This window comes from Homalodisca vitripennis, chromosome 2, assembly GCF_021130785.1.
Source record: "Homalodisca vitripennis isolate AUS2020 chromosome 2, UT_GWSS_2.1, whole genome shotgun sequence".
In the NCBI taxonomy this organism is placed as follows: Eukaryota; Metazoa; Arthropoda; class Insecta; order Hemiptera; family Cicadellidae; genus Homalodisca; species Homalodisca vitripennis.
In genome coordinates, this window is record NC_060208.1 from 172,550,163 (window position 1) to 172,576,761 (window position 26,599).

The following is a 26,599-nucleotide window of genomic DNA, read 5'->3' on the forward strand; positions in this document are numbered from 1 at the left end:
TGAAAGTAAGCAAGTACATATAATTATCTGCATAATTAGTATAAATTTGATTGAGAAATATAGTAAATTATTTTTGTTTACCTAGTATGTTTATTTATTTATTGAATGTTATTATTTATTGAATGTTATTTATTTATTGAATGTTATTTATTTATTGAATGTTATTTATTTATTGTAGTTTATTTTAGTTATCTATTTATGTTGGTTACAGTATTTATTGTCTGTTATTGCTTTATATATATTTTAATATGTTGTATAATCCAGTTAGTTTAGTTTTTTAGATGGCTAATATCGATCCAATCTTAAACACACAAACAATGATCCTAGCCAACGTAGTCAGCTTTTTTCGGTGATCGAAGTTTGTCAAATTAATTTCATTCATGCAAATATAAGGAGTTTGCGGAAAAACTTTAACTCATTTCTTTTAGAATTATATTTGATAAATAGTAAAAATACACTTCATAGTTCTTAGTGAAATTTGGGTTAATAGTGACGAAATTCATTCTTACGAGATCCCTGGTTACAATATGTTTCTATTGTTGCAATGATTCATACAGAGCTGGAGGTATTGTTTGCTATGTAACCGAAAATGTAAAGGTTTCGCAACTTGAAATAAATTTCAATAGTGTAGACTCGGTGTTGGTTAATGTAAAATTAAATGATTTATATTTTAATTTATTCTGCATTTACAGACTTCATAATTATTCTGAAAAAAACTTTTTGGGATGAATTAAGCAATGTTTTTACCTCAACTATCGCATTATACAGTTATAACACAGGCTACAGCAATGTTGTTGTTAGGGCTACAGCAGGCTCTTCTATTTAAGAAGTGGTAATACAGGCACAATCCATTTAATGTATAGAACGAGAAACTTAGTACAAAACTTTTTTAGAACGCCTAAAGTAAAGAAATCGTTGTTTAGACATTCTTTTAAATATGTTGGGCCGAAATACTTTAATCAACTGCCTTCTGAAGTTAAAGACTGTAGCACAGTAAAATTGTTTAGTATTAAGTTGAAAAAATGGTTATTTGAAAAATAGTAATATCAGTTTCTTAAACAATACTCTTGTAATAATTTATACATTGTATGTTGGATTTTTTATTGGTTTCTCGTCGTTATATTTATTTTGTTAAACTGTAAATAGTATGTGTATTTATTTATTACCTCATTATTATATTATTTATTTGTATATGTGTATTATATTTATTTCTATATTTGTCGCTGTTAAAAATTTTGTTTCCTTAATATAGTAACACGACTAAGTTTTAATATCTAATCAATCGAAAGTACATTAGTCAAATAAGGCAATTTGTATTGATAAGATTAAGTACAGTGATTAGCAGGCGGCACGGAGTGAGCAGTCTATAAAGAAGAGTTTGGACTCTCGCTAATAAACATTATTTTCTATTATTGCGCTGCCACACTACTGGATGAAGTGGCAGTGTATATTCCTAGAATGTAGATTGTTGTCGAACTGTATTTTTGTGGAGGAATAAACTCATTATTTCATTATTTCATTTCAAGTTACTTCGTATATTTAACCTTTCAAGGTAATTAAAATATGCTTTAAAACCAACTTGTATAGAAATGTGTTCACGTTTAGATTGGCTGAGTCAGTTACATGACATTTCATTCATGCATGATTTAATTTTTAAGTAATTTTGTGATGATTGGGAGTTGGAAAATTTAAACAACTTAAATGTATGTAGAAACTTATAATAAAAGCACATAAAATATATTTATATAAATATATTTCTTGTTGTATTCATAAAAATATATCTCTATATATACGTTTCGATTGATTTTTACCTTATAATACATTGACAAATTTAATATGTTCATTTATGTTTCACTAGCAGTTACTCGCCGCTTTGTACTCGATTACTATTTAGTAACAGGTAAGTCTTATGCATTCCCGTTTTGAATAACTTAATAAACACTTCTGTAATTAATTTATAGTAACTGGGGGATACAACAGTCTCCTGATCTGCTTCAATATAGGCCTAATTCAAATTTAAGTTTAAAGAGGAAAATGTTGAGGTACTGAAGGTGAAGATTAAAACAGTTTATACAAGTACCAACGAAATACACAAATTTCTCTGAGACATTACATAATATTTGAATGTATATATTTAAAAAGTTTTGAATTGTTTTAGGACAGAGTAAGGTCTTGGTAATCTTATGGAGTACATCATAAGTGGAAACACTTATGATGTAATATGATGGAGCCCTATAATAACTTTGAATTTGAAGAAGAACATTTTTAAGTACATATTACTTTATTGTGTTCATAGTTAAGAGGTTAAAATGAAATCAAAATTTGACGTGTAGCGCGTGAAGTAGCATTTCTGATTTTAATGAATTATATATCACACGCCATAGTAGAACTTGTTTTGTTGCCTAGATTAAAAATATATGTAAATACTCGTTCCAAGAAGCCTACTTAAGTCCAAAAATGTATCCTTTATGCCCGTTTAAGTTTATCCCGGTGCCCTAGTAGCGTTTCGCTTGTTGCCTTGATCAAGAAAGTTGTTCTGAAAAATAAACTTTGGACCAAAGTGACTACTTCCGACCATTGGAACCTATTTCCGGTACAGTAGTAGCATTTCTATTGTTGATACGATTAAACAATATTATACGTTGCTTGAAGAGTCTACTTTGGTCGAAAGTGACCACATTATGGTCATAGACATACATGTTTACTTCCAGTCAAAAGTATTTTCGGTGCTCTTATAGCATTTGCATCGTTGCCCTGATCAAGAAGATCAGGCATACTTGTACATAAGTCTGGAAAATCTTTTTAGTATTGTAGATTTTAATCGGTTTAGTATGGTAAATAATTTGTTTTTTTGTGGTATGATAATATATATGTTGAAGTATTATAGGTAGTTTAGTGTGGTATGTAAGATTATTTATTTTGCTAAGGAATAGTAGAGGGAATGTGTCGTATGGATGGATAGTTAGATATACCAGGTATATGTCTCGTTATGGTATGACAGATGAAACGATATGATATTTATTTATTTACATTCCCACGGTATAACCATTTTGCAAAATTACAGTACTTAAGATGACTAGAACAGTAATAAATTCAGTAGTAAACAGTAGTAAATAAAAAAAGTACAGTATGAAAAATCAAGTTCAGCAATTGTCCATGCCTACGACATAGTGAAATAAACAGGTATAATAAAGATAAAACTAAAACAATGTGAAACATAACGAAAGTGGTACCAATAACAATAGTGCAATAACAATAACAAGTAGTGATATAACAAGTAATAAAAAATAATAATACAACAATAACAATAATGATAACAGTAATAGACTAAATCATCAAAGATAACAATGGAGTAACTATTAATGTAATACTGTGCAGGACTCAGCAAGCTCACTCTGACTCAAATGTCTCCAGCCTCACTGTCAACACAGCACGTCTCAAACCTCCCAGTCGATTGCAGAAAAAAGTCTACTTCACTGCACACCTCGTTGCCAAGCCGAAGTATTCTTGGGACAGAGCTGAACTGGAGATAGTTGCGGTTTTAAAGTGGCTCAGCTCGAAGAGGCGGCGCGACCTTGTGCCAGAAGGGAGACGAAAAGCAATTCGCTCCAAAAGAGGGGGGCAGACTACCACAAAGTTGAGAATCTTATAAAGAAAGACAACATCTGCAACCTCCCTTCTAACGACCAGTGGATGTAGCCGAAGCAAGTTCAGAGGCCTATCAGGCTCTCTCCAGTGCAAATACCTAAGGAATATAGTACCTATTGATATAGTAGATAATTTGGTAATGTATAGTATATTCTGTGGTATGGTAGGTTTTAGAATTTAGATCATATAACGATTCGTAATAACTGTTTTAAATACATGATCATATGCCATAATATTAACGTAGACAACACTTCTGTAACTCTTTATCATTCAATGAAAAATTAAATGAATACGATCAAGATCTAAAAAGTTTTATTTTACAAAGCATATGATTGAAAAATGTTGCGCAAAACTAGAGAAGCCACGTCAATAGAGTTTCCGTCTTTTACTGAATAACAGCAAAGAAAAATATTAATTAAATTGAAATAGTTTGTTTTGTTGCTGTTATTAGCTGAACATTAGCGATGGCCTCTATTGGCTGGAGAATTTCCGTATGTCTGTCCGCACAATATTTTGAGTACGTTTATGACCTTTAGACTTGAAATTTTGCACAAAGCTTCTTTTCTACCGAAATACTGTTATTATAATACAAAGTAACTATATACTCTTAAATATTAACCCTTATTGACCCATTGGGTAAAATTCCATGCCATGGACGGACTGTGCAAGAAGACAAATATATCGTGCACTTAAAGCTAAGAGAAAGAAACCATAGTCAACTTCATAAAATGTACAAGAGTAAACAAATTTATGATTTTTAACTACAAGTGTTTTTGAAATGTATAGAATCAAACACTCTCACAGCGAGAAAGCATACCTTAGATAATTATAAAGTTGGATTAACGAAAGGGGGTTCTTAATATAACTGCGAGGCTCAAGTACACACTACGTAAGCACCCATTCAGTTTTATATCCTCTCCCACCTTCCTCTACAAACCGTTGTAATACAGATTGGACCTCTATCTCAACACCACTTCTTCACTGACGTTTTTATTCATTATATAATTTACTAAAACCTAATGATTCATGTAATGTTTCGAATTCTAGAAATGTTATAATATGAGTACAGAAAGCAGAATGATTTTAAAACATGAAAATTCCGAAAAATATTGTATGTTCCACATAAGTTGACCACTTAATTATTAGCTATTATTTTAATACCACAATAACGACAATTAATGATATACTTTTCTTGATTTTACTTGGTTGTTATTGCATTATTCTGTTTATTATACTAATATTTATACATTATTTTAACCGGTGTGTATCAATATCTGAAATAAAGAAAAATATTTTAGGATAAATAAATAATTTGGCTTTATAAATTTGTTTCGTGTAGCAAAACACCAAAATTTGAAATTCAAGCTAGCAATTATCCACTCTTATGCTACAAAAGATGGTTGAAACATTTATCTTAATGGTGAGATATGGATAGTGTAACCTATGTTCGAGATACAGTAGTTGTAATGCACATCCTGTCTCTTTACACACGCTCTCTCTCCTTCTCTCCCTCTCATCCCTTCTCCATGAAGTAAATACTTTCTACATTATCCCGTCCATTAATATATGGAGAGAGACCATCATAATCCTTAAATATTTGTTCACTTATTACATAAAGCTGAGAAACTTCTAATTGCACTTGTAATTAGGATAGTTTAAGGTACATCACAATTACCTCAATTATTTTTTCTCAGGTACATCCTGTCGAAATCCCATGAGACGGGATAGCGGGCTATGTATCTACATCTAAATTTGGAAGAAGGGAAGGTCAGCTCTGTTTCAGCTTCTCCACTCACAGCAAATAGTGGACAGCACTTCCCCATATCCGAGCTAGCAACAGCCTCACTAACGGAGCTCCATCCACTCCAACAGCCATCCTCCGCTATAGACTTGACCAACCTATCTGTACTTCCGGTATAACATCTAGAAAATTGTGGTTAGTATTGTGCCACATCTGGATATACATAGATTGTACATATATAAGTGACACATCGGTTGTGTATGTTCAACTATACTAAAGATAAAAAACCACCCAGAAGTGGAGCCTCCTGGGACAACTGAGTCACTGATAGTCATAGAGAAAAGTCATCGTTTCTGTATTACACTCTATGTCTGCAACAGGCTTGGAAACTGCTGTTATGAAAAGGGTTGTTATGGGGAACTGTTACCCAAAGAAAATGATTAATAAGGATTGAGTTATAATTAAAACAGAATAACTGCTAAATAATTTCTATTAGGATTGAAATTTACAGGCAAGAGGTGCAGAGACCCAAGTTCGAAGAGCAGAAATCTTTTCTCACTGATAACTATTAAGGCTGCAAGTATAAAAATACAAAATTAGCGGAAATATGTCTCATGATCTGAGATTCATACGATTAGGTTAATATTATACAGTTAATTTATAGAACAAACCCTAAAACAGAAAAGTCTAAGAGCTGATAGCCAATTTACACTGTAAAAACTTACGACCTTGGTTTACCTTTAAATCGATTGAAGAGTTTATCCTAACAAAGAAATCAATCGTTAACAGCGTTAATTTGGGGGAATTCGTAATGAGAGGGTGCAAAAGGGTTAAAAATTAGAAATAGAAATTTTTTCTCAGATTTGTATAGTTTGGTGCATTTAAAACTGGTCAATAAACACATACATTATAGTAGTATACCGGTACTCCTCTAACAACTAAATAAAAAAAATAAAATTACCACTTTAAGTGTCTGGATATGGTTAACTGAAATTAACTTAACAATATTTGTTTATTTAGTTGGCGGTTAGTGTTAGGCGTGTGTAGCTGAGAAAATTATAGTTTGGACAAATTATGGTTTTAATTTTTAACCAGACGATCGATTTAAAGAAAACCCAGATTGTGAGCTTCTAAAATGCAAATTAACTCCTCGGATCCTGAACTAAAAAGGAGTGAAATAAAGAAAGTAAAATGTTTGAAATTATTATTATTTAGTAAAGCTTTAAATCTTTTCATTGATCCAGTGCCAAATTAAAATCTTAATGGTAAATAACAAAAAGATTTTCAAAGATTGTTACAGAATGATTTACCTACTGAATGGATGATTTGTTTTTAAATCACGATGTGTTTCCATTATCCTGTGGCAAAGCAGATGTTGCAGAGTAAGCTGTAAGCTACTATTTTACGGGACCTTATCAAATATTTTATATAACAAACAGAATCCATTATAGTGCTACAAACAAAGCTTAGATATACAGTAGTAATAACGAAATAACCTTAGAAGTCACAGTTTAGCGATAAAATGTATGTAACGTTTTATTTAAATTGTAACTGTAAAGATTACAGTTTATGGCAACATTGAAATTTACCATAAACCCCTTACTTTTGCTATTACCATAAACACAATGTGAGAGCCTATTCAGGTTTACTACCGTAACAACATCTACAAACTGATTTATACCGAATCCCATCACCTGTTCGTTTCCGTTTATGGATGATGTGATTATTGTAACTTTGTAGGTAAATTGCTTCCTGAAGGCGTCAATAACAGTTTTAATACGCAAAGAAATATTATATACAGACTTGAAGGTATTTAAATTTGTAAAAAAGAGGAAAATGTTTAAAGAAAGATTGTCATATAAAACTTATTGAATCTCTGTATACCGTAAAAGGCCAAGTGTTCAATCACTTTTTAATTCTTCAACTTGCTATTTATAAAGTTTAAATTTGGCATTCTTTGAAATAAATAGAAAAACTAAAAAATTTGCATAAAATCATAAAATTAATTAAACGATTAAATTGAATTGCAGTCTTTAGAAGAACTATATATTTTTCAACTTCATATATAAGAGTAATGAACTTTGAAATACAAGTGCCTCATGTTCTCAATAAATAAATACAAAATATCAATCACTCTTGGAGATCAATCACTTATAGGGGCTTCAAACGGGTTGTAACTCCTGTAAGAACTATAATTTGTTTGTAAATTTCTCGCTGTCCTACAAATGTGAAACATGTGTATTATCCTCTCGACAGACTGTCGGCACCGGTAATATCATAGACCGGAAGTATTCGATTTTTGCCCAAATTGTACTCTTGATACAATGTATGTATATACTTATTGGGGACATATCGATTAATAATAACAGTACGAAGTAGACGGATGTAGAGAAAACTAGTAATGATCTGTGGACTTTTGTAAAGATGAGCCACGTGATCAATATTTAAAAAATTATGGGAGACGAAAAATATTAAATATTACCTTTGCTTGTATTACTAACAACTCAATTTCTCAACTCAGTTATCTCTTGTATTATTAAATGAGATAATTCGTTCATTGTTATAAACTGGGGTAATGGCAAAACTGAGCAAACGGACTGTCATCTATGGAGTGAGAGGTCAGGTAGCAAATATTTGAAACAATCAAAGTCTGTGACAGTGCAGATTTCAGATGCTGCACTAAGAGGACGTGAACTGGAGCTAAACTCAATATTAACATTGGATCGACCCTTCCCAACATAGCTGCGTTATTTGTAACCAAAGTAAAGTAACTCATACCTAGCGATGGACCTCAGATCTAACTAATACAATCCCCAGACCTCAGCACACCCTGTTCATATGAATGAGTTATTTCCTGTGCAACTAATATGATCAAAGATAATACACTGGGTATTAAGTTGGAATACTTGTTACTGTGATTAAAAAAACTTATTACATTTTTAGGTTTTAAGAAAGACGAAACGACTTTGGTTACAAACTACAAAAGTGTGAACAAACAGATTGAGAGCAGTAAAATCTCTCGCACTTGTGAGTTTGGACATTTATGTGGCCACCCTTTCTCTTGTCCCTGGAATAATTTAGATAAACAATAAGTCCGGCGAATCTCGTTCGTACAATTCTCGTGTTCTGTCTTTGTATGGTGTGTTCACAAATTACTTTTCTTCTACAGACTAAAGCTGTGTAAGTGGTTGCGTTTTTATAAACAGTTGTAGCTATAAAAAAGTAATTTTATTCTGTCATCGTTTGCATACATAGGAATATCTTGGCGTTCATGAAAAGGGATTGAAACTCTCAAAAATGAACTGGTTTATAAAACAGCGTGTTACGTGTGTGTATGCTCCATACAAAATTCAAGTTTAAACTTCAAAACGGCACAAGGAAGCATTAATATGATCAATAAACATTTTTATTCAAGAAGGGCTGTAGAGTTCATAGACGAAAAAACGTTCAGTTTATGGATTTTGTAGAAAAAAATCCTATTTACTGAGGTAAAAGATAAATACTGTTCTCTTTCCTTCTTACTCTTTTTCTAATCTGTTTCCATTTTGTAATTTACCCATTTGCCATGTTTACTCATATTCCTCTTTATACAGGGTTAACCAGACCATCTGAGCCACTTATGTAGCGGTTTAACAAGTGAAGTTGGAAACTCCGTCTCTACTGAAACACCTCACCCTATTCTGCGGCCGAAGAATTCCATAAAATGATTTTGTACCTCCCATTAGGGAAATTGGGCTAGTGGATTTCGTATTAGAGGATGATAAGAGTTGAGGACCTGCAACATGTTTAAGAGTTTTATAAGGACATTATTTAGAGAGTGTTGACTGTTTGGATAACATTCTTTGAACGCAAATTGGAATAAATCAATTGAAAGTGTTATTTTTGCCAAAAGAACCGAAACTGCTTGAGATAAAGCCAAACTTTAAACTTTTTGTTTTTAACTATCTTTTATTTTGTGTAAAGCAGACCATACGGTTGTATTTAATTTTTTTTTTAGTTATAATCGTTTTTAAAAATTTCAAAATATAAACAATTTTTAATTGTAAAGTTTTGTTTGTACTGAAATGTTTTAGTTCTTTTTTCTGAATTGTAGATCCTCAGCTTATTTTGGATAAGATTTGGAGTTTCATTATTTGTTCAATAAAGTAACAATAAAAAAATCCGTTAAAGCTGTTTTTTGGACTTAAATATCCTGTACATTTAACTTACAGCAAGATAAATTGAAAACATATTTTTGAAATGATCTGAGTCAAAAGACTTTAAAATAAGGAACCAAACGCTTTCACAGAACTCCTAGCCTGCCTCCTAAAACAGATTTTTGGTAGATTCAAAATAGTTTTATCGGATTGTTCTTTTTTCACTTGCTATACAGCTACAATCAGTGGCCCAGGTATTAGATTATTATTTTACAATTTTCTGAAACACTAGCATCCCTCCATCCAGATTCATGTCAGCTGATAGCACTATCATATCTTTTACAGTTCAATCATGTACGGTTTTTATTAATGTTATTGCTGGGGTTATCCTTCTATAGTGTCCTTCAAGAAGATTATGTTCTTATACCTGTGCTATAGATAGACAGGTGTAACAGTTCTTGATATGTCACAAGTAAATAGTTTTAATGGTAGAATAAATAGTATAACATTAAAAAAGTTAACATTTGGAATTGATTGGTTTCTTTGTAGCATTAATAAATGGCACCACAGTAGGCAATTAACTATACGGAATATAAAGAGATTATGAATTTATGAATAAAAGCTTGGTGATTACTTTCGTGGAGGCGGTTTGTGTAAACCTCTTCGTGTCCTATTTCTAAATACTTATAAATGATATCTCTCTGAAGCTCTCCTCATATCGATCATCGTAGTACAAACGTGAAACGATCACAACAAACAATGAAATATGACACGTTTAATATATAAGTCAGCTAAATCTAAAATCATTACGTTAATTATAAATCTTTCATGTAAATTGAGGCGATTAAATACCATACACGGATGAAGGTTTGTAGGGGGTAGTTTAACACGAAGAAGGCAACGATAAAAGTGTAACGGGTGATATATCCCATATCACTCGAGTGGCGGAGATAACACCATTTCCGATTGGATTTATATAACACTTAAACCCGGCTAGCACTCTACTTCCGCTCTTTCAGTGCCATTCTTCACGTTTGCTTGATTTATATATTCGGCTTCAACATTTACAATACGGATTTTCTATAATTAAGTAAAAGAATTAAAGCACTGACCAATAATGCTTATTTAAACTGTTAGGGAAATAAAACAATGTTATTTTTAGAACATCATACTATTCTTAAATTTCGTGTAGTGTTCTAAAAATAGTATATTAAGTTTTTCATTTTCTGCTTTGAATTCTTGATGGAAGAGAGTAGGTTTTAATTCAAAAGCCATTTTTTATTCTTCCACATTAAATTGATTTTAAAAGCACTTTCGCGTTTAAGGCATCATCAGTTAGATCTTGTTTACAGAAAGAACGTGTGTATAAAATGGAAAAAACATATGATAAAATAGAATAAAATTTAAAACTAATTGTAAAGACCAAAGACTAATAAGTTATCAAAGAATTATGTAGAAAAATATGGTTTGCAATTCATAATTTTGGAATGGATTTATTCTTTTACTAATGGTATAAAAATATCACTTTATTACTAATTACTAATTATTACTCTATTACTAATGGTATAAAAAGATTTACGGAAGGTTGGGAAATACAATTATCTTTTAAAACTTGCACTTTCAGTCATACATGCACTTTCTTTTATTAATTTTATTTCTTTTAGTCCAGGAAGATTCTTTAAAAACTACACTTGAAGATTCAAAATTTATATGGTGATTTTCCTTTATAGCATGTTCAACTAATTTAGATTTTTCAATGTTTTCTTTTTTATAATTGTAAATATGTTCTTTTAGCCTCGTTTCCACATGTCTTGATGTTTGGCTGATATACGTCATTTTGCATTCACAGTCAATTTTATATATTACGTTCTTGGTTTCCTGGTGTTTGTTTTTTGGTTTTAATTTTGTTAAGTAGCTTCTTAAATTATTTTGTGACTTAAAAACAGTACGGATGTTAAATTTATAATTTATCTTACGAATTTTTTCTGATGTTCCTTTTACATAAGGAATGGCTACAGTAGCGAGATAATTTATTAGGATTGTCTTTTTTGTTTAATTTGCTTGCAACTTTTATTTTTAGTCTTAGCTCGTTCAGTAATTGACGGAGGATAGTTGTTTTTAATCAAAAGTTCTGTAGTATAATTTTCCTTTAAAATTTTATCTTTGTTATCAGTTACCAAATTATTAATCTTCTGGAACAAACTTTGCACTAATCCAATTTTTATATGTTGAGGATAATTTGAATTATAATTTATTAAGGTACTGTCCACTGAAAGTTTTCTTGTAAAATAATGTTGTTTTAATTTTGTTTTCTTTGGTTTTTGTTATCAAAATATCAAGAAATGGAATTTCACTGTTAACCTCATTTTCAATGGTAAATTTTATCGATGGCCTAATTGTATTGGCGTGTTTTAAAAATTCATTTTGAATTAACCGGCGAAAGCGCTTTTAAAATAAATTTAATGTGGTAGAATGAAAAATGTCTTTTGAATTAAAAAGTATATTAAGTGCTGTTATTCTTTTAAAAATGCTTCTTGGTGCAAGAATACATGCAGTCTGACGCACCAAGTACTCGGACTAATTATGAAATGAAATGAAATATGTCTCTATTTTTGACGAGGAGTTAGTTCTGTTTAGCCCTATCTTTCACTCAACCTCAATATAATATGAAAAATACAAACAGTACTAATAACATTCTCCTATTATAAATTATACCTAACAAACGTACTAAACTATACTAGTATGTACGTACTGAAATAACATTGATACAACACATTACAATAAGAACTTAAATATATTCAGATTATCTAATCAAATTCTCAATCAAATCTAACACTAATAAATATCATTCGTTCAACAATTCACACCACACGTCCACATGCACCCCGCAGGTACTATCAACCTATAACCCTATCAACCACCACCCTACACGGCTCGCAACCAGTCCCCGACCATCTCCCCGAAGCGAGCACGGTGAACAGGGTTTAAATTATGGATATTTTATCACGTTCTTGATATTTAACATACAATTTTGATTATTAATAAAAATGATATACATTCTAGTTTGACCTTGGTAAGGCATATAGGCACATAACGCTGTTATAACTGGCCGAGGTTGGCACAGCCCGTACGAGGCAAGTTATGACCGGTAAGTAAATAGGGTTTATTACTTAAACTCATGAATTGAGTATATCAAAGTCACAACTGTTAGTTTAGAAATATAAACAACCATGACTGCTCTAACAGTAGTTAACCAGTAATGGTCAAAAATAAGATTTCACTTTAAACCCTAATTTATAACGTGAAATACTCGAGAATCCTAAATCTAAAATAGTAGCGTGTTTGTAATAATATTTAACCAATAACTAATGTCTTACAAAACATTTGTATAGTTAATTTAATTGTTATAAATGTAAACCCCTAACATAATTGATGTATAAAGTATGATAATCTAATTTTTATAGTATACTGGTTGTAAATTATATACATTCTTACACTATGTTATATACATTATATCTGGTATTGTACACACTTGTTACGGTAATAGATGCATTATTTAGTATTCCAGATATAACGGATACTGTTACAATGTTTCCAATACATTAACCGTAGTTTACTAGTTATCGGCATCGAAATTTAATGTTGCACTTTATTTTATCCTCTACTCATATTTAATTCCATATAAATAACACACAAATTCTTTAACTACCGTGACTTAAATATTAAAATGTAATCTAAAAGACCTGACTGTTATGTATATCTGGAATAAATGTATCTGATTAACATGCATAAATTCTGAGACATATATAAAATTAGATGTATGATTGTGCAATAGTTTTCACTTGAATAATGTTGAATGTAGATGAATGTAGAATAATTTGTGAAGTGCCTGATGATAGAATCTTTGATTCAGAAAGGCCTTGCACAAAATAAAAATTATATATTGGAAAATGTTGAATTTGTTTATACTAGTGATAGTACGATAAATTGAATAATGTTATTTAATTAAAAATGTTTTGATCACAGCTCTTTAAGATGAATTTTAGAAAAACAGGAGATAACAGATAAATTGTTTGCTTGATTATCTTAATATAAGTTGCAGAGATCTGAAGTAAAATTTAGAGGTTGAACATAAGGATAAGACTTTTTAGAGTTTATATAATTGTTAAAATGACTTGTGAATTCAACAACGTATATTAACAGTCCAATTATCGTGTATAACTGTGCCATAAAGCTACATTGGTCAGACAGTAACTCCATTGCATACTGGAATGAAAAAATATCGCAGCGGTACAAATCTTAATATTAAGTTTAAATCTTATTTTTGCACAAACAATACACATGACAAACAAAATTGATGATGTTTTTCTTTGAAAATATACCAACCAAATTAAAAATCCACATAATGTTAAATTACTATTTTATAAATAGCATTAGAGTAGTTTTAAAAAACTAAATATCTTGATGCTGTAAATTTAAGATATGGATATTCATAGAGTTAAATTGTATATAATCGCACAGTTATCATATATCATTATTTTAGTTACTAAATTTGTCGTACAATAGAAAATTATTTAATATTTTTGGTTTAAAATATGTATAATTAATATATGATTTTGGTTTTGTTTATTGTAATTTTTGTTAATAGATTTTCTCTCTTGAGAACGTCTGTAAATAGAAACGAAAAATATTCATACGAGTATTTATATTTATGTATATATCAAATACATAAGGCATATAAAAAATTACATGTCCTTAAATTGTGTTGTATTCTAGATATAATATAATGAATATAATTTAAGAACATAATAAAATCAATAAAAATCTGTATATCATACCCTAAAGTTCTAAATTTTGTGTGTACTGTAAAAATTCCTTGTTTTATCTTCAGCAGGTTTTATTTGAGCCTGGATACCAAACTGCTTAAATAAGCCTATAATTCCTCGTAAAGTTATAAAATAAACATTTTATAATGTGTTAAGGACTTGTGTTTAAAGGCTACGACTTTTAAATAATAATAGAAAAAAATGAATTACTGAAGTATTTTTAACACTTTAAAAGTTCACGACGAAATTATTTTACATAAACTGAGAGCTAGTGAATATTCTGTGTTGCACCAAATAGTTAGCAGATTTTATTAACAGCAACAGAGTTACGAGTGTCAAAGGTAGGTTTAAATGTTTGTACATTCCTGGATACAAAACAAACCCCGGTGCAATGTTTATAATCCGTTTAGTTTCAGCTCACAAGTCGTAAACATGTTGTCGCAAACATTTCTCCTTTCCTCGGTACTGGCCGACTAAAACTAGGGGTAATATTCGAGTGGAATTAAAAAGTGAAGATAATTTTGACCATTTTTAACCATTGGGTTGCTAAAATTATTAAAATGACTACTTGTTTTATAGAAGGAATAGAGATTTTGATCATTATGTGTTCGGTTTTACCTGTTTCTTACGTACATCATTAACAAGCATTAGGAATTTGTATTGAGTTACTAATTTTATACCCCTCAATTTATTAAAAAAAAAAACAAAAAAAAAACAAGGTAGGAGTACGCTAAACAAGCAAATATTCGGTTTGAAAAGGTCTGAACGCAAAAGCGAAATCGCCGTAAACAGATCAGAGCAAGGTAAATGTTACTTGTTTGTTTACAAAACAAAATATTTATTTTATTTACAAATAACACACACTACGTGTCGTGTAACAGAATTCGCTCAAGTCTATTGCTCACTTTATTCTCGAGTTGTCTTGCGGGTAGATAGACAGACAGGCAATAAAAAAATGTATTTGTTACAGTCTTCAGCAGACAAAAGAAAAAATAGAAAAAATATGTTAGCATACTTAGTGGTAGACTTTAATGGGCTAATCAAATTCATCAAACTAATTCTTGTCTTTGCAAAAATGCAAAATTTAGTCTACAGGTGAAACTGTTCTCGGGCTATCTGCGGATAGTTAGTCTATGCAAAGACTCTGCCACATACCCACCATCAACTTTGTAGAAATGAGTTTTAATGCAAAATGTCAAAAGTCCATGGCTCAATTTGTGTTTGATATATTTACAAGGAAACAGACACAACGATATATAGATTAACAGAGATACAAAAGAGGTATTTCCACAGAATCCTTAGTGATATCTAAGTAAAGTATACCAAATTTAAAGTTTATATCTCAATTATTTTTGGGTATCACATTAAGGTATAGGCTTTTCTAAAGCTCTGTCAAATCCTATGGATGAATATTATTGAATATACAGGGTGTATATTATGTCTGGAAAACACCCAAATAAATATATCCTTTAATAATTTAAATATAAATTTGAAACCTCTTACAATCGTGATAGAGATGGGCATCTACTTTTTGGAACAATGTTTTGTTATGTCACACCAACGGGGGACGTCCTGCCGAGGGTATCGTGGAATATTCTTAATGGAAGCCTATACCTTGTGATACATAATTTTAAAGGTAATAGCTTACTGAATTGAATGCCACAAACCGCATCTCAAGGGAATTATTCTATCAGAAAATAGAGCATTTTTTAGTATTGAAAATTTACTGATGTTCAACAATGTAATTTTTATCATGGTTCTTGCCACAAAATGTATTACACTAATTTTTTAGCATTTTTTTAAATGTTCAATTAAATAAAACAAAAATTTCATTTTAAGCTGGTTCTATTAGCACACATTTTGCCAGTTTTTTATTACAGTACAATTATGGAAAATACTTATGTTATTGATTTCTCATTACAAATAAAAAATAAATTTATGCTGTTAGAAAAGTCTTACAACAAACGTTTTACCTGCATTTGGTGTCAAAGCAATTGTTCCGAACTGTGTTCCTTCTACGGTTTGACAATGAGCCAATCTTGTGTAAAATGATTCGACAGAGTTGCCTAACATTTCTTCAGTTATCAAAGCAATCTCCTCTATAATCCTGTTTTCTTAGGTCTTCCAAATTATGAGGCTTTCTTCTATAAACATTGGATTTTAAAATGACCCCATAGGAAATAATCGATTGGTGACAAATCCGGAGATCTTGGAGGCCATTCGATTTCTCCTCTTCGGCCAATCCATTTATGAGGAAACCTTAAATCCAAATACTCTCTTACCTGTCTCCCATAATGGGGGGTGAGCACCATCCTGCTGAAACCATACATTATCAAAGTATTCTCCTGATGCAATTTGAATAGCTGGGATTATTTCATTTTGGAGCATATTGTAGTAAAGTTCGGCATTTAAATTTCCATTGATGAAAAAGGGTCCAACAATTTTGTTACCTAAAATTCCCACACCATACGTTCAGTTTTTGTGGTTGCTGTGAATGGGACTCAGTAATCCAATGTGGGTTTTTCACTAGCCCAATAACGGCAATTTGTGCCTGTTAACATTGCATTTAGGAAAAAAGTTGCCTCATCAGAAAATAGTATGTGGTCACAAAATCTCTATTGTCATCACATTTGCGCATCACAAGTTCACAAAACTCAACTCTTCTGTCGTAATCATCCTCACTTAAACTGTTGGACTAAATGAACTTTAAAATGGTTTGTATTTATTAATTTTCAAAATCTTACTCACCAGACATAGGGTGCATATCATGTTGCTGTGCAGCTTTTCTGAGCGATGTATGTGGGTCTTCAATAAATTGTTTGCAAAACATCTAGTGCATGTTCTTCATCTGTTGCAGATTGTATCCTACCCGACTTTGGCCGATTACGTACACTCCCTGTCATTTAAAAACGCTCAATATTTTTTGATATTGTTGAAACACTTATGGGATTCCCTTTCTGGGAAAGTGTCATTAAACAAATTACAAACTTCCCGATAAGATCTTTGACGATCGCCATATCCTCGCATCATCAACAGAGTAATTCGTTCTCTTTCAGACAATTCCATTAAAATGCCAAATAAAAACTGAACTACTGTAATTAGATAACTTGTTGACAGCAATGCTTCAGAGGCACTGATTAACTCGACAGGAATGATATGACCTTTGTCCCATTTGTAATTCCCAAGCTTAGACCTGTCTAGTGAAAGCTCCATGCTCAACAAACTGAAACCTGTAGACCAGATGATTAATAACACAATAATGTTTCTCATAGGCTAGTGACCTTTGTCTCTTTAAACCTTCCTGCTGACTGGAAAACACCAAGTACAGATTCATAAGTAATCAGAGAAAGTGACTCATAAGTTTTATTCATTGTAATAAAAACTGGTAAATTTGTACTAATGAAACCAGCTTAAAAATAAATTGTTTATTTTATTTTAATTGAACATTTAAAAAATGCTAAAAAATTAGTGTAAACACATCTTGTGGCAAGAACCATGTTAAAAATTACATTGTTGAACATCAGTAAATTTTCAATACTAAAAATGCTCTATTTTCTGATAGAATAATTCCTTTGAGATGCGGTTTTGTGGCATTCAATTCAGTAAGCTATTACCTTTAAAATTATGTATCACAAGGTATAGGCTTCCATTAAGAATATTCACGATACCCTCGGCAGGACGTCCCCCGTTGGTGTGACATAACAAAACATTGTTCCAAAAAGTAGATGCCCAATCTCTATCACGATTGTAAGAGGTTTCAAATTTATATTTTTAAATTATTAAAGGATATATTTGGGTGTTTCCAGACATAATATACACCCTGTATTACATATAATTGGATACATCGTATCGAAGGAGCTGACAGAATGTAACGAGAGTCATATAAACCAATCCGTCAAATATCTCAATCGTGTTAAATGATTGAGCTCAGTCTGTTTAAAAACTTTGTTTATTTTATGATTTTCTCGTTACAATCATGGTTACTCTTAATAAAAAAGTAAAAATGTTCAATAACGCTCAGCCAAACCCCATAGAGTACCATGCACCATCATCTAACTCGATGTGTCTTGTATAGAAATAATACAAGCTTTAAACAAGATTTCAAGTCTGTTCGTTCTCGAAATATCGTGTGAACATACTGACAAAAAAAATATGTTAAAGTATTTCCTACATTACAGTTTTATGATTTCATATGAATTTCTGATTATATACTTCAATGTGTAATGACGATGAACATGCACTATATATGGGTTTTAAAATTTGAGTCCAGTGTCAACGCCTACATTTATTGAAAGTATTACTTAAAATCTTATTACAGTACATATAGTTCCAGAAGACAAAACTTCTCTAGAGAAAAGAAAATAAGTAAGAATCAACCATGAATGAGCTGAAAGCTTATTGTGCTTCTCTGATTAAACCGACAGCATTGAGCAGGTTGTGCAGGCTTGTTTGATACAAGGGAAACAATGGGCTTGCACCCGAGTACGCTAATTGACAGACCTGAGGTCGCCCTTGATTCCGTGATTAATATGTATTCAGTACAGTTCAGTTTTAAAAACATTTGCACAAAACAATTTGTAGTTACCTATTACACTAAATGTAGCCCATTTGCTTATACTAAATTATTGTATAATGTGTCATATTTTAGACACCATCATTAGGTATAGTCTCTAAATAATATGCAATTGCAACATCCGAGAAAATATTGAGGCAAAATATTTTAACCCTTGATAGTGAAACAGACAGGCATTTAATATAATATATGTTAAATAATAAATAAAAATATATTGCAATAAGTATGAATCTCATATTATTGGGTTGATGAAAAGCAGGCTCTTGTATGTAAGGGGGGTCGGCCAGGCCTATCTAGCCCATGTTAAATTCCTCTACTTAAGGTACATTTTTCTCAAAAAGTATAAAAGATAGGTACATAATTTTTGTGTTACTAGAAACTTTGGACATTTTTGCATAGTTTTTATGGATAAATTCAAAAAATATATATATTTTGGATATTAAAATTTTTTTTCCAAACTAATTTTTTTCTAGGAATTTTTTGTATAAAATATATATTTTTTTAATTTATAGGATTTAAAACTAAGGAATTTGCTTCATACAAAATGTAAAGGAAGACCTAATAAGAAAAATATAAAAAAATGTTCAGATATCTTCAATAGTTTTTTAGATAAATGTACCTTTGTGTTAAAAAACTAGATTTTCGGAAAAACGTGTTTAAACAAAAAATATATGATAATTAAAATTAGGCCTACCTCTAGTGCATTCCTGCCCCATAAGTGGGGTTGTCTTGGTCCTCTAACTCTTCATATCTATCCTCTAGCCTTTTCTTTGCAATAGAAAGTTGTTTTCTGCACCTTTTCTCTATTTCTTGTTGCGCTATTTCAGCTTTTTGAATTCGGCGTAGATCTTGCTGTTTCATCTCTTGCACACATCTAGAGCCAGGATTAATACCAATTTTTCCAACACTTGGCACTTCGCTATGTTGCCCCTGTTAAAAGTTGCCACAGCCTCATACACACCTAGTTACAAGGTACTTTTCATTACAAAAGTTGTTTTTGGTACTCTCGACCATATCACACTATTTAGCGATTCGCTAGAATTCTGTGTCCCACCATGAAGGCATTTCCTAAGGAGTTCTTCATTAGACAAGTCTCTGAAAATGGGTTTTATTTCACCCATAACAGACACTGGTAGGTGAGTATGGGCCTTATGGTCATAAGGTTTCCCTTCAGCAATAGATTTCTGGTATTTACACCAAGATTCGCTACCTTTAGGGCACAGGCCATGTGATGGAGACTCATTAGAAGACAACAAATGGAAATAAGTTGCCCACACAGCATCTTTCATTTTATTAAGACTGTCAGTATTCCTAATTATAGCCAGTCCATAGTAGGTTTGTATTTCATCAATAATAACATTCGTCAGTCGCTCTCGGCCACCAATAGATTTACCATCCGATAATTCTTTTTTACCCATTTTGTCTTTGAGTTTCCTCAATCTAGTCCCCATCCTTTTTCTAACATGAGCAACACATTCTAATTTTTCTGGAATACATTCATCACCATAGGGCTTTTCTTTCAACATAGTCGGAAAAGCTGCGCTATCGCCGTCCCCCAAATAATATTTATACCGCAGGTTTATTGTATAGTCAGATGAATAAAACATGTCAACTACACCGGCCACCTCCATCCCACCACTAACACCACGGTAATTTGCTTCACATTTATCATCCAACCTTGTCTTAAATCTACAGAACTTACTGTAAACTATTTTTTCCCAGTATTTTCTGCTATAGCAGTCAACGCACCATTCAGCGAAGAGTGTCCGCGGCGCTGCCAAGTACCGTCAAAAATTGCTGTTACTTCCCTATCACCATCATTTTTCTGTATACATTCTTTTGCTGCTACTTTCATTGAGTCTTCAGACACCTTTTTGGTAGCATCACATAGCAGTTTGTTGTACCTCTTAAAAGTTACGGGCCTAGGTAAGTTCATGACAGCACACCAAGTTCTCGCGTCTTGCTCGCCTTTCCCTATGGATCTAAAAGCATAGACCGTTCGAACATTTAGTTCATACGTACCATTAGCCAATTGCTGACAGTTCTTTGAAGAAACTTCATAGCCACAATTATTACACTTTATACATACTGTTAGTAGTAAACCTAATCTGTTTTTACTGTGAATTGAAAGAGAGCCATTACATTGTACGCACACTGCGATGTCAGACAACAGTGATTCTAGGTTATGTAAATTTATAATGGCATTGCAGTTATCATTATCAGTTTCATACTTACTATAATAGTCTAAGTTACCTAGTTTCTTTTTTGAAGCTTTAGGTTTACCTATAGTATCAACAATTTCAGGGCTATTTACAGGAGGGTAAATTGATACCAAACTTGTGCTTGGGATAGGTTCATTGTTGGTTTCCAATGGACTAAAACTACCAGACACTTTTCTAATTTTCGATAGGGATCCATTGAAGATACGTTTTCTCTTCTTAAAAACTTTTGTTGGAGCCCTAGGCATTTATCTAAGACACAAAACACACAAAAAAAATCACAATCACTACACTATACCACTTTCATAAGGTTAGAATAACATAAAACAATAACAAAATCCACACTAAATCAGCAGAAACTATTACCAGACAGCTGGGAGCAGTGCTGCCAATGAGCAAAACAAAATAAACTGGTCAGCCAGTAAGATTATCAGCATAACAGTACTATAACAAATAAATGAACGCCTCATGCTCTCCTGGGACAAAAGAATGCGATGACATGCGTTTTGAAAAATATTCATAACGTGTTTAATAATTGACAGAAATTAAAAAGTGAAGTATGTTCTTAAAGCTAACAAAATTTGGAATTAAAAACAAATAAAAAATTGAATATTTTAACCCAATTTGGGGCCGACCCCCCGTAATCACTTGAGACCATCTGCTAGGTTTTGATTATCGGTTAATGTTTCCACAATGTATTTTCAACAGTTCTTTTCCTGATATTTAAAAACAATAAAGTTTTCTCCTTGTAAAACACTGTAATTTGCTCGAGCTTTCATCATCAAATATTTATAATACATATTCTGTATGTTAGTTCTGATGTAGTTAATTTTAGGGCACTGCTTGGGTAATATGTTGGGGCAAGAAAGAAGTAAAATTTCAAATGGCATCTCAAAAAGTAAGTGCGGTTCACGCCTTAGGGTTGTTAATATTCAGATCACAAAGTGCTTCTTAACATTCATCGTGGATTCGTTACTAAAAGTCAAAATTGATAATTTCTAAGCTTGCAAGTCAAAATCGTTTATTTAGACTTTCCTTTACAACTTTATGATCTAAATTCATTCCAGGTGTTGTCTCACAAATTTAGGTAGCTGTAGAATTTCCAAATTTATTTTTAAGTAATGGAATATATTGCTTATAAAATTTGGTAGTTATTTCTACAAGTTTTTCACGTATTCTTTCATTGTATTTATTTTTTATTCAGCAGTATGGTCCTGCAACTTAGCCACTGTTAATTCTAATAATTATAAATTGTAACTCACCTCTTTTATACGAAGAGTCTAACTCTTTAATCGTGTTTCTAGTGTATTTTGTATTTCGTTTAACCAAAATTCTAATTGGGATTCTATTTGAGATTCTATTTCAAATGATTAGGGAAAGTTTGGGATTTATCTTCATTTTGAGTGCAAATAGCCTCTTGCATTTGTACAAGTTTATCCAGTATTCCCGTATTGTATACATTTTTTAGGTATATCATTCACTTGGATCGATAAAATTATTTTCAAGATTTAGTGTCAATCTCTCAATCAGTTCGGCTTTTCGACCTCCAACAGGCAAGTTTCAACTTTGGAGTGACAGATGATCTACGGTCATTCTTTCAATGTAGCTTTTGCCGAAATTTTAATGCTTTTTGGAAGCGATTTAAAAAAAGAAAAAATATGCTGTAATATATTACAAAGGATTCAATTTCTTTTTTTTTATAATACACGCTCGGTAAATCAATTGATTCTATTCAAACAGAGAATATTTTGTTTTGTACAAAACAGCAACAAACAGGTAACAGTTACTTTGTTCTGATATGTTTGTTCAAGTACTTATTAGTAATATTTATTTAAATACTTCATTCTATTCTTAAATAGCTTACGATCTACTATGATATACTAGTTGAATGAATATCGGCTGACATGAGGAGGTATAAAATGTAGTCGCTTAATCACTTACTTAACAAAATCATATGCGTAAATTATTTTTTAATTTGAAGGAATTTAGTGAAAAATTTATATAGTAGCACAGATTGAGCAAGACACATAATTAAGTGTAATTTCTAGTTACTAAATGGAAATATTGATGCAAAAATTATTAATTAGGGACGATAATAAAAAAAGATTTCGATACTTATCGTAGATACTGGAGATGAAATGAAAATTTCCGGTAAAGGTTGAGAAATGAAATGAAAATATTACAGAGGTAGGGTTGGCGCTACCAAGCCCTTTATGCTACTTAAGCTCATATTGTATGACAGAAATTTACAAGATTTAAAAAGCTAGACATGAATTTTCGTACAAATTTGAAATAAATAAACAAATTATATTGAAAATATATTGTATATTGATATACAATTTTGATTTCTTTGTCAGAGAGTTTACATTGTATAAGTCGTTTGCCAATTGACGGTTATAAATGTAAATAGAATTTATATAGAATTTATAAGAGTATATTTCCTCAGCTTAAACTAAGCTACTTAGTAAAAGAGTTTCAATTATGTCATTATTTTCAGGTGTTATTTGAAACAAAAATTAAACTTAATTGAATGATTTTAATCTAATTATAAATAGATAACAGAACTATAGACTAGTTGTTTTACATACAAAAGTTGTATCTATTAACAAATAAAGCATAAAAAACTAATTAAAAACTATTTTACGCTTCTGTTTACAATGCGTGACATTATTTGTATTTTAATTGGAAACGACTCTGAATGAATTAATTATATTTAGTTTGTTGACTTATTTCGGAACACAGTCCTCTCAGGTATGATATACTGTTAATTGTATTCCACACAAATGAATGTGGTTAGTGGCCTTTACTTATTAAACCACTTAAACTAAATTTATATTCCTTCAATTAATTCGTTTAAATTACAATGATAATACATTATTTCCGATATTCGTGTAAAACGTACTTGATAGTAAATACACTCTTGGGAGTACATTTTATATTTAAATTAAAGAACGCCACATTGTGGAGAACGCCCATATTGGGTCTAGGGTCTATTACATTTTCAACATATTTTGAAGATATTTTTTAGGTTTTAATTTTAACTGTAATTGGACAAAAGTTTTTCTTTTAGTCCTTTGGTTTTAAAAGTGTCGAAATTAAAAACCAAAATAACCATTGCATTTTAAAATTTTTTATTGCTGTTAGTAAGGACACCTTGCATTATCACCTACATAACGTTCAGAAATTGTAAGTTGAAGTTTATCAGTAGTGAACAAGATTTCATCCAGAGTGGTTAATATTTATTATTATAATATTAAATACGAGAAAGCTCTCTAAATACTGGAAATTCACAATTGTTTATCATTTACAATAACGATACAGCACTTTATGTTTTGAAAATAATGTCAGCACGATTTCAGCCTTACCATTCATATCTAATGCAACTTATTTCTGATGAATTGTTGAAAATTGGGAGGCATGAACAAATAAACCAGTTTCCTTCTGAATTAACTATTGAGTCCGGGAAATTCCTAATATCTGCTTTGATTAACACGTTAGAACATTTATCACATCTTCATTCTCCCTTCCTAAAAGAAGGGAGTAACCAAAAGAGAATTGATAAGAACTCGTATTCTCCTATTCAGTTTCTAATACTTACGTTTTGTATTAGGCGGTCAACATAAATTATTTTCGGTCAGATTCATACATTAGTATAAGTACGTGTTACAGTAATATGTATAGTATTTGCGTATTTAGATATAAACGTCATGCGGAGAGGTTTGACCAAATACCAGCCGATACATATTTATCCATCACCGGAAATCTGTTGTCATTTCAGAGCCGCAGCTTTCAACACACATTTATCAGAGAGGAGGTTTTTGTTGAGCACCAAACTTGTATTGATCATTTAGCACAAGTGTGGTGAGGAAGTTTATAACAAAATATTACAATTTTCCATGGTGATGATTATAAGGACTTTACCCAACCAACATTAATACGAAGTGTATGGAGTCGTCTCATTTGTTCAGTTTCGATGTTTCTTATATAGAGATAAAGCTTTATGAAAATTTTAAGTCTACACGTGAGTTGATGGATAGATTGACACACAACAATGAAAATTTTCATCATTTTGAGGTGTAGATTTTGTTAGCGCTCAGCAATGTATTACTTGTGGTTCAATTTCTATTAATTCAAACAAAAGTTCATAGTTAAAATATAAAAAAATAAGTATGAGTATATCATAAATAATTAGAGTTGTTTACGAGAGAGTTCAAATCTGACATAAGAAGCACCGAATTCCTAATATAACACTATTGTTGCTGATACATAAAATATTGCATACGTTATTGAATGTATGGACCCCTACTCTTTTGTACTGTCAGTTGTACCTCAGCTTAAACTAAACTGGCCACGCCAAACTATTGGACCAGAAACATTACAGATGCAGGACGCAGCATACCGCTGTTACTGTTACTTTTTTTTTGCGTTGGGGTATTGGGGTGGTTTCACAGATCCTCACACGTCAACCTGAGCTTATTGTGTGCCCCTTTGATGTTAGAGGGGTAAGCCTATCTTTGTGCCCTTAATTAGGCTAAGAAGCTTTTCCCCGATACTAGCATCTGGTTCGTCGCCTGGTTGTTTATCACCGAAAAGAGCCCTTCTCCTTGCTCCCAGTCTCTCACAGTCCAGTATTATGTGTTTTGCAGTCTCTTCAGACTTATTGCAGAGTCTACACTCCGAGTCCTCATTTCGTAAACCTAGAGTGTTTAGGTGTTTCCTGAAGTGGCCGTGTCCAGTGATCAAGGCAATCACTTGCTTAACCCGATCCCTGCCCAGCCCCATCAGCCATCTGGTGAAGCCGGAGCTAGAATCAGCAAGCAGTCTTTTGCCGAGTGCTTGTCCTTGGTGACTCTGCCACCGCAAGCGGTGTGTCTTCCTGGACCATTTGTTTATACTTTGGTAAGCGGCTGACTTGCTTATACCACAACTCGGTTCTGGACCGGTGTATGGCATGCTTGCTCCGCTTTTGGCAAGCCTGTCGGCGCATTCGTTGCCACATATGCCTGTGTGGCCCGGTACCCAACCAAGACGCACAAAGTTGCGTGATCCAAGCTTGCAGAGAGTGTTAAAGCACTCCCACACAAGCCTGGATGAAATGCTGTTGGAGTCAAGAGCTTTAAGAGCTGCCTGACTGTCTGACATTATACAGATGTTCTTTCCCTGGTACCCTCTGGTGAGGCCTAGGTTGGCACAGGCTAGGATACCATAGATTTCGGCTTGAAATATGGAGCAGTTCCGTCCCAAACTGCCGCAAAGGGCAGTTCTAGGGAATTGACTAAACACTCCATATCCAGTTCTGCCCTTAATAAGCGAGCCATCCGTGTACCAGACAAAGCTCTTTCTTATTGTTGGGATGTTATCTTGCGATTTCCACTCATCTCTGGAGTAGAAGTCAACAGAGAATGGCTTATTGAATACGAACTCCGTTCTCATTATTTCGGAGACCATTTCGAGAA